This window comes from Hevea brasiliensis, chromosome 2 (genome assembly GCF_030052815.1).
Source record: "Hevea brasiliensis isolate MT/VB/25A 57/8 chromosome 2, ASM3005281v1, whole genome shotgun sequence".
Lineage (NCBI taxonomy): Eukaryota > Viridiplantae > Streptophyta > Magnoliopsida > Malpighiales > Euphorbiaceae > Hevea > Hevea brasiliensis.
In genome coordinates this window covers 103,316,843-103,327,140 of record NC_079494.1, presented here as the reverse complement: position 1 = coordinate 103,327,140, position 10,298 = coordinate 103,316,843, and positions in this window count along the sequence as shown.

Genomic DNA, 10,298 nt, shown 5'->3' with positions numbered 1-10,298 from the left:
TTTAAAATTCAACTAATATTATAATGATTATCTAATTATTGCTACAACAAAAAATTTAATTTCATTTAAAATATCTACTCTAAATTATAATCAAGCATATTTGAATTTTTGTGAGAAATTAATGATTAATTTTTTTTAAACATGTCGAATTATTAAAGATAATACATATCAATTAATTTTTAATTTTTTAAAAGAGAAAAATCAATATTAAATATTTTTTGTATTTTTTAAACAAATGTAATATAATTACTAAATATAATTATCACATGTTATTATATTCTTAATTTTTAATTTAAAAAGTCAATTGCAGTAAAATCAATACTTATATTTATTTTGAAGAAAAATTAATATTTAAAAGTTTTTTCTCTTTCTTTTATACATTTAATAAATTTTAATTTAATTAACTTTATTTTATTTTTATTATTTTAAAATATTTTATTATTATTATTATTATTATTATTATTATTATTATTATTATATATGAAGAATAATTTATAGCCATTAAAAAAAATTATGACTATTAAATTCATTGATTTGAGAGTAATTATTAACTTATTTAATTAAAATTTATTACTAATATTTTACATACTTAATATTTTAAATAATAATATTAAAATCCTTTTAATTAAAAAATTATATATATATATATATATATATATATATATATATATATATATATATATATATATATATATATATCACTGTGCATAGCACTCTTAAGGGAGAGGTACCATTTAAGCAAATTTAAGAGGCGTCACCACCCTAGTCATTTTGCCCGTGTAATTTAATAATATAAATTTATATATATTTTTATATTTTATATTTTTATAATTATATTATAAAATTTTATTAATGATAACATTTTTAATTAATTATAATTTTATTTTAAGTGTGAATAAATAAATAAATAAATAAATATGTTATTTTTAAATTGTGAATAGAAGTTAATTATGATCTTTAGATGATTTTAAATTCTAAATTTTTTATAGACATATCTATATTTTTATATGTACAATACATATTCATGGACCCAAATATATGAGATTTGAGAAACATTATCAAATATAAATATCAATATTTTAAAAAATAATTAAAAATATAATTATATAAAAATAACTAAATTACGGAAATCAGTGAGTGAAAAAAAAAAGAAGAGATTTTAATAAGCCTATATTAAAAAAAATAAACACTATATTCAAAATCCAGCAAAATTGAAAAATAAATTTACTTTATAGTATTAATAAATTTTATTAAATTTTAAAATTTAATAACTAATATATTATTTATATTTTTTTAATTAGTTAATATATACATGTTATCAAATAAAAAAATAAAATAAAAAAATTAATATTTTTCATCACGTGATATATCAATTAATTAATATTCTTTATCAAGTGACATTCTTTATTAATTGACTTATACATAACAGTAAAAGATAAAATAATTAACAGATAAATATTATATTTTTAAGTTAATCAGTTAAAGAGATAGTATTCATTTGTAAGTTTATATGCATACTTCTACTTTAATATATATATATATATATATATATATATATATATATATATATATATATATATATATATATAACATGTTAAATGTACGTTACCAATATTTTATTTACCTGAATTTTATTTCTTAAAATAAATTAATTTTCATTCAATTATTAATTTTTAACGAATTATACATATTTAATTATATTAACTTTGTTTTCTTCCTTAGGAAATATCTCCTTAAAATTTTCAAAATCATTTCCAATCATTTTTATAATATATATAAAATAGTAATTTTATCTATTAGTTATTTAATTTCTTTTTAAATTACTGATAAAAAAGAAATTGGATAATGTTTTCAAATAATTTGTTTAAAATATTAATTAAATAAAAAAACTATATGTTAAAGTTTTTTTTCTTCTTAAATTTTGATTAATAAAAATTTATTATTAAAAATATTAATTAAATAAATATTTTAAAATTATAAAAAAATTTCCACGAGCTTTCAACTAGTTACTTTACAAAATCACACCTTCCCAAATATAGTGTAAGTTTACCAAACAATATGCAAACATCCGCTCCTTTATTCTTTTGGCGTTTGAACACTAAGGGCCTGTTTGGATTAACTGTTGAATACAATCGATAATTTATCATAATGATAATCATATCATAATTGGTGATAGCTGATAACTGATAGCTGATGATAACTGTTTTATATTAAGTGTTTGGTAAAATTATATTTAGCTGTTGTTGTTAATATGTGAAATGACTAATAAGGGTATATATCATATAATTTATTTTATTATTTAAATAAATATAAAATTATAAATTTATTACATTATATTATTTATTTTATTATTAAATTAAATATATAATTATTAAATTAATATATTATATTATTTAAATAAATATATAATTATTAATCTTTTATATTATATCATTTATTTTATTATTGAAATAAGAAAATAATTATTTTTTAAGATAATTAAATAATTTTAAAAATATAGATAAAATAATAAAATAATTATTATTGTTAATAGGAAAATTTATAATTAATTTTAAGTTTTTGGATATAAATAAATATTTTATATTTTATGTTATTAATAAAAAATATTTTAACAAAGTTGAAATACATTAATTAAAATATTAAAATTACAAATAAAAAAATAAAAATATTAATAATATTAATTTTTAAGTTAAATAAAAAAGGATAATATGGTCAAAATAAAAAATAAAACCAGATCAGCTGATAACTGATGAGAAACAGCTCTAAAAATAGAGCTGATAGAAACTGCAGCTGATGGGTATCATATCAGTTGCCCATCAGCTATCAGCTCTATTTTTTTAAACTTGTCAAACACCACAATTTATCTGTTTGGATGTCTATCAGCTATCAGCTGCACCCAACAGGTAAACCAAACACCCCCTAAAGTAAAATAAAAAAATTTTATATCATCCAGTTCTTGGTAACTGCTCCCTGTTAATTTTATGAGATTATTACATTTAGCTACTTTAATTTGAAAATTATTATAAATTCAAATCTCTCTTTTTGTTAAATGCAATAAACCATATTAATTATTATAATTAAAATATCATTTTACCGTTAAAAAGTTTTTCATAAAAATATTTTTTATTGTTTAATCGTTATATTAAATTAATAATATGTATTTATATTTTATATAAAAATATTTTTTTATCTTAATAAAATTATTAAAATTTAACAAATATAAAATAATTTTTATTTAAAAAATTATCTTTAATCAGAAAAATATTTAAAAGAAAAAAATTATTTTTTTAAATAATTTAATTTTTTCTTTAATTAAAAAAAATAATTTTTATTAATTTATTTCCTTAAATATTTTAAAAACTAAAAAAAATATAAATGTAACACCCCTGATTTTTTTATATATTATTATTGGGCTTCGTGTAGGTATCTCAATTCACGGAAATTCGACAGTTGTCCGGATTTGTGAATTTCCGGCCAAACAGACCAGCTACCGGAAAAGTCTCCGAATTGGATCGAGATTTTGGCTACCCCACCATTGTTAGGCATCCCGAGCACGTTCCCGAAGTCGGAATCGGCAAAGGTAAACTCGAACCTTGCTTTTTCGTAATTTTCTAGTGCTTAAATAGGATTAAAAATCCATAAAATATTCGTGGTAGCTTAGAAAATTATGATTTTTTTTGCAATAGTTTAGTAATATTTCTAAGGACCGCGGGGCAGAGTTTTATAATTTTTAGAGCTTATTTGAGCAGTTTTTGCAAAAATGATCAATTATAAGGACTAAATTGAAATTTTACATATTGTGATGGATGATTGATTTGATGGGCCCAGGAGGGGCTGTGTGATGTGATTGAGTTGTGGATATATGGATTGTGGATATAGAAGTGTGTTTTGAGCCCTTTTACAGGTTGGGTAGGTCCTAGGTATAGGGAGACTCGCTGATTTTCGGCATGACTTAGGACGTATTGGGTCTTTTCTTGATTTGTATTGAGTCATTTGTATTAAATGATTGTAATAAAATTGTCGTGAGCCGACAGCCTTTCTTCCTCCGCCCACTACTCGGTGACCACCGTCAAGTCCGTGAGTAAAATATTAATTTTAATTGTAATTTCGATATTATTATATGTTCAAGATGCCCTGCATCACTTATATGCATATATTTATGTAGTTAAACTCTAGGCACGATTTATGATGCATTGATAACTATTAAAGTGTCATGATGTTGTTGTGGTAATTTGGAGCGCAGCGTGCGTTGGCGTGCGTGTGATGTGGTGTGGACTATGGATAGGACGGGTAGTCATGGCTTGAGTTCTTCTGGGACCCGATCCTTCGGGGGGTAGTCACGGCTTGAGTTCTTCGCTGGGACCCCCGATTTGGTTTATTAAGTGAAAGTCCGGCTTGAGTTCTTCGCTGGCACCAGGTTGGATTTAAGAGAGTCAGATAGGGATCAGCTCCCATATGTTATGATTGATGCTACAGGGTGCGTGAGTGCTCCAAATTACCTTTTTGATGTTATGATGTGAAAATGATGTTGATGTTGCATTTCACTCTACAGGGTGCATTAGTTTTAGATAGTTATAGAGATTATGGTTAAAATTGATATTTTACTCTCTGAGTCGAACGCTCACTCCTGTTCAATATTTTTTTCAGGCTACAGGAGGATTTTATTTTTGGTTAACCTGCTTTTCTCCTTCACAGGTTGTTTATCAATATTTGTGTAATTTTATTTATTCCTAGAATTTTCGCATGTGTTAGAAGTATTTATTTGATTATGGTCTGTAATATTATTATCATGTTGGACCTGTAAACATATAATGATATGTATGTTTGATGGATTGGATGAGGGAGCTGAGCTCCCATTTATTTTTATGAGGATATGAGTATGTGGAGGGTGAGCTGAGCTCCCCAATTGAGTATTTATTATGTTTACAGGTCGGGTGAGTCGAAAACTCCCCGTTGGAAAGTCCATTTTATGGCCGGACTCTGTCCGTTTGGTTTCTTGAAATTGGGCCCAAATGGGCCTTAGAGTTGGGTTAATGAACAGTTAGGCTTACTACGGGCCTCGGGGGCTTTAGGCTGGCCCAGGTCCTAGTGCCGGTCCGGCCCATAGGTTGGGTCGTGACAAATGTGGTATCAGAGCTTAGGCTCCAGATTCATAGGGAAAAATCATCTAAGTGTTGGGAAGAGTCTACTAGGAGTCACATTCGGAGTATAGGATTCTGTTTCGTCTTTTCCTGTAATTCTTTGTTTCTAGATTCTACGTTATACCTCGAGAAATATAAGATTACCTCAGTTAGTATCTTGATTTTCGTGGAGTACATAGAAATGTGAAATAGAGTTAGTAGACGTGTGAGGTCTATCATGAGGATACGTACTCCAAGAAATGTTATATTTTTGTCAGTATGGGTTTAAATGGTGTGCCCATTTCGTGTAAGGCACGAGTACATAAAAGTGAGTCTTAAAAGTACAGTTGCCTAGATAAGGATGAGGATACCACTACCGGCAACATCGTAGATGACCCAATGTAATAAGTTTGTGATAATAGAAGATTCGTGAGAGATAAGAAATTAGGAGACCTAGTGTCAGACGTATCGTAGTAACTATACAATGTTCTCGATGTCCGCTCTGTAAGTCGCAGACATGATGCAGACATGAGATTATTGTGTAGAGCTGCGTGCATCCCCATGGTGCTCCATAATGAGGGTGTTTGAGATGGCTTCGCTTTGGTATAGCTTATGCGAGCGAGTTCTCAGATTTGCAGAGGAGTTGGGAACTCTTGGTTAAGAGTCTAGAGTTAGAATATTGAAAGGTCACGGTTGGGTGATAACTAGAGTCGGTGACTCGATTACCCCAAAGATGAGCTAGAGTTACATCAAGAGTTGCCATCGGACTGCAGGTTTCGGACTAGTTGCAAAGTAAAGGTGACACTTATAGAGTGAGAATAGTATACCTTGTGTGTATCAGTATGGAATAAAGTACAACTCTACTACCTAGAGAAGGTCGAAACTATGAATTGATGATTTATAGAGCTATGATATAATAAAAGAGTCATTAACTTGACATGGTTCTGGCAAGGTGGTAGATGTAGTACCTTTGTTGCGAAGTTAGGATATAGTCCTATCTTTCGTAATGGATCGAAGGTTATTACTGATAATGATGACTTATGGAATAGTGTCCCAGATGGGACTGTAGAGTGTGGTAGAGAGTAGTTGGCTCGGGTATCCTGGAGAGGATACAAGTTCCATTATAGGAATCATATATAATCAGATCATGATGGATGTAAGTCCTTTGAATTGGATGACAGGTTTGGGTGCCCGGAATCTTAAGTTTTGGCTAGTTGAGTAAACATGGAAAATAATAATTATAATAGTGTTAAGAGTAATAAATTAGCGAAGATAAATCATAGAAGGCCAATGGATAAAGAAAGTGCAGAATGAAAGTTTGGACAATTGATTGCAGATGCAATATAATCTAAATGCTAATGGAAGTACTAGCTAGAGTGGTCAAAGGACCAAATCTGAGTAGCACAGACATATGATAACGCGATAGAGACTCTGAAAGATATAGTTAGCAAGTACTGCTATTATGTTAGGAAAAAGAATGGAACCAGGGATAGAATAGTCAAGTTCTATTTTGGGTAAGACAAAGGAAATAAATGAAAGGACAACCTAAAGAGCGCATAATAAAAGGAACAAAGTTAAGATATAGGATAGGCTAAGCGTTATTCTTGGCAAGGAGAATGACAAGGATGAAAAACCCAAAATGGGACCACATTAGTGAGAAAAGTGATGGAGGTATGGAATACAATAATAATGAGTAAATGTTAGAAGGTGTGCGATGGTATTGCGGACTACCTAAATAGGTAGAGAAAGAGAAATTAGTAAGCAGTAAGTTGAATAAAAGTCAGTCTAAGGGATCAAATAGGTATGATGAGAGGAAAAGAATGATAGATAATGACACATAGGTTTTAGGTTAGACTTTTGAGATAGTGAGAAGGTATATGAATGTCAGGCAAACATTTTTAGTGTGATCAACAGAATCACTTTGTAGTGAAGCAATAACGACAGGACAATAGTAGGGGTAGAACGAAAAGTGACAAGTCTGGATGGTTATAAATCACTAGAAAGTTCAAGGATCAAATTAATGACCCTAGATAAGGGTGAAATTAGTGTTGGAAGAATTTATTAGTGAGAGAAATCTTTCAGGAATCAACAAAAGTTAAGGGCACAATAAAAACGATGATAGATATGAATCATAGGTCGAGTATAAGTAAAGTTAATAAATTATAAAATATTATGTCAAGAAGGAAAATGGTACGGTAAAGGGTTCATGCAGATGATACCTTATAGGTAGAGCATAATTGTGCTAGGAGATGATGAAATTTGGAGAGAAAGACCAAGAAACTTAGGTGAAACGTTATAATATGACAATCGGGTGTAGTTGAATATAAGAGGATATTTTCTTTCTTTTCAAGTTTAGCTTGTGCTTTTGGTTCTAGAAGGTTATATAAGGAACAGAAACTGAGTCAAGGAGACCTAGTTATTGAGAGTTTGGTAGGCACAAATTCATACATAATTTCCTGATATAAGAATGACAGTAAGTGCATACCTAGTATTAAGTATGAAAGGACAAACAGAGTAATGACAGGAGTTAAATTGAGTTAGCTACTAAGGCTTGTAACTGTTTTAAACTATGAGCTAGAGGAAATACTAATTGTGGATGAGTTTCAATAGATGAAATTATTGCTAATGGGTAATTTGAGGTTGAAGTTTGGAAAGTTGTGGGCGATATGTGATTATATTAAAGAGAATAAACACGTGAAGTATCTTATTTAGAATTAAGGCATGACATACATTTCCCACAGCCGTGTTAGTTCAGATGGAACTTATAGTTTCTGGAGCTCCTATCCATCCAGGATGAGCAATTTCCTACTAAGGCTGGTAGGGAATGATAATGTTCTGATAGTTAAGTTGGGAAAGGGGTTACAAAAACGAATTTTCTATGGTTAATTATAAGTGTTACGAAAGGTGAAGAATGTCTTTGGCAAGTAAGCGTAAGGTTAGAATTTTCGAAGTAATGGAACTAGTAATCAAGATAAGACTAAGAAATAAAAAGAAAGTTAAAGTTGATGATGTGATAGACGTCTTTGAAGGAAAAGGTGTAAGGATGAGATATGACTAAAATTAAGGAATAAGTACAGCAGGTTGAAAAGATACCAACAATACCAAAAATAGGAAAAGGGAAGTGGATAAGATGCAAAGGACAGGAAGAGAGCTCGATAGAGTCAGTTATAATGATGAGGATAAGGAGTGTCTAACCACTGCCCCTGTGTTAACACTACCTATGAGCGGTGAAGGATACACCGTGTACTGTGACGCCTCCAGAGTTGGCCTAGGGTGTGTTTTGATGCGGAATGGAAAAGTAGTGGCTTATGCTTCAAGGCAGCTGAAGAGGCATGAGCAGAACTATCCCACCCATGATTTTGAAATGGCGGTTGTAGTCTTTGCACTAAAAATCTGGAGACACTACCTGTATGGTGGAGTGTGCGAGATATACACCGACCATAAGAGTTTGAAGTACATCTTCCAACAGAGGGATTTAAACTTGAGACAGAGGAGATGGATGGAGCTTCTGGAAGACTATGATTGCACCATCCAGTACCACCCTGGGAAGGCTAATGTAGTAGCAGATGCTTTAAGCAGAAAATCTTCTGGCAGTTTGGCGCACATTTCAGCAGAGAAGAGACCGTTGATTCAGGAAGTACATGAGTTGATGGATCAAGGTTTAATCCTAGATCTTTCAGATGAGGGGGTATTGTTGGCTCATTCTTCAGTGAGGCCAGACTTGCAGGACAGAGTTAGAGTTTCCCAGTACAGAGACCAACAATTAATGAAGATCATAGAAAGAGTACAGCAAGGTGAAGGTGGTGAGTTTGGATTTGCCAATGATGGTGCCCTAGTGCAAGGTTCTAGGATATGTGTGCCCGATGTGGACAATCTCAGAGATGAAATCATGCGAGAGGCACACTATACACTGTACAATGTCCACCCAGGTTCCACCAAGATGTACCATGATGTGAAAGATAGCTATTGGTGGAATGGCATGAAGAGAGACATAGCAGACTTTGTGTCCAAGTGCTTGACTTGTCAGAAGGTGAAGTTTGAACACCAGAGACCGTCAGGGAAGTTGCAAGAGCTCCCTATCCCAGAATGGAAGTGGGAAATGATTTCTATGGATTTTGTGACTGGGTTACCTCGTACCACGCGAGGATATGACTCGATATGGGTAATTGTAGACCGCTTGACCAAATCAGCTCACTTCTTACCTGTAAAGACTACATACTCTGTGGCACAGTATGCCCGGCTCTACATTCGAGAAATAGTCAGATTGCATGGAGTTCCGGCTTCCATAATATCTGACAGAGGGCCCCAGTTCACTTCTCGGTTTTGGAGAAAGTTGCAGGAGGCACTTGGCACACAGTTGAACTTCAGTATGGCTTTCCACCCTCAGACAGACGGACAGTCCGAAAGGACAATCCAAACACTGGAAGACATGCTTCGCATGAGTGTTTTGGATTTTGGAGGTCAATGGGATGAGCAGCTAGCTTTGGTGGAGTTTGCCTACAACAACAGTTATCACTCAAAGATAGGATGGCACCCTATGAGGCACTATATGGAAGAAAGTGTAGGTCTCCTCCGTGTTGGACAGAAATGGGGAAGCGAAGGTGCATGATGTAGACCTAGTGCAAGACACTTGAGGTAGTTCCTTTAATCAGGAACGATCAAAACTTTTCAAGAGGCGTAAGAGTTATGCACCCAGACGGAGGGATGTGGAGTTTGCGATGGCGACTATGTATTCCTGAAGGTTTCTCCAATGAAGGGAGTCATGAGATTTGGAAAGAAGGGCAAGTTGGCACCTCGGTATATTGGACCTTTTGAGGTTACGGATAGAGTTGGAGCAGTTGCCTACCGGTTGGAGCTACCACCCAACCTTTCTCACGTTCATCCCGTGTTTCACATCTCCATGCTCAGGAAATACATTCCAGATCCTTCTCATGTACTACAACCAGATGTAATAGAGCTAAAAGAGAACTTGACATTTGAGGAGCAACCTGTAGCCATAGTGGACTACCAAGTGAGACAGCTAAGATCAAAACAAATCCCTATGGTTAAGGTTTTGTGGAAGAGCCAGTCAGTGGAAGAGTGCACCTGGGAGTCAGAACGGGACATGCGTAGCAAGTACCCTTATCTGTTCAATGTGTAATCATATACTTTATTCTGCCTTGTGTAAAATTCGAGGAC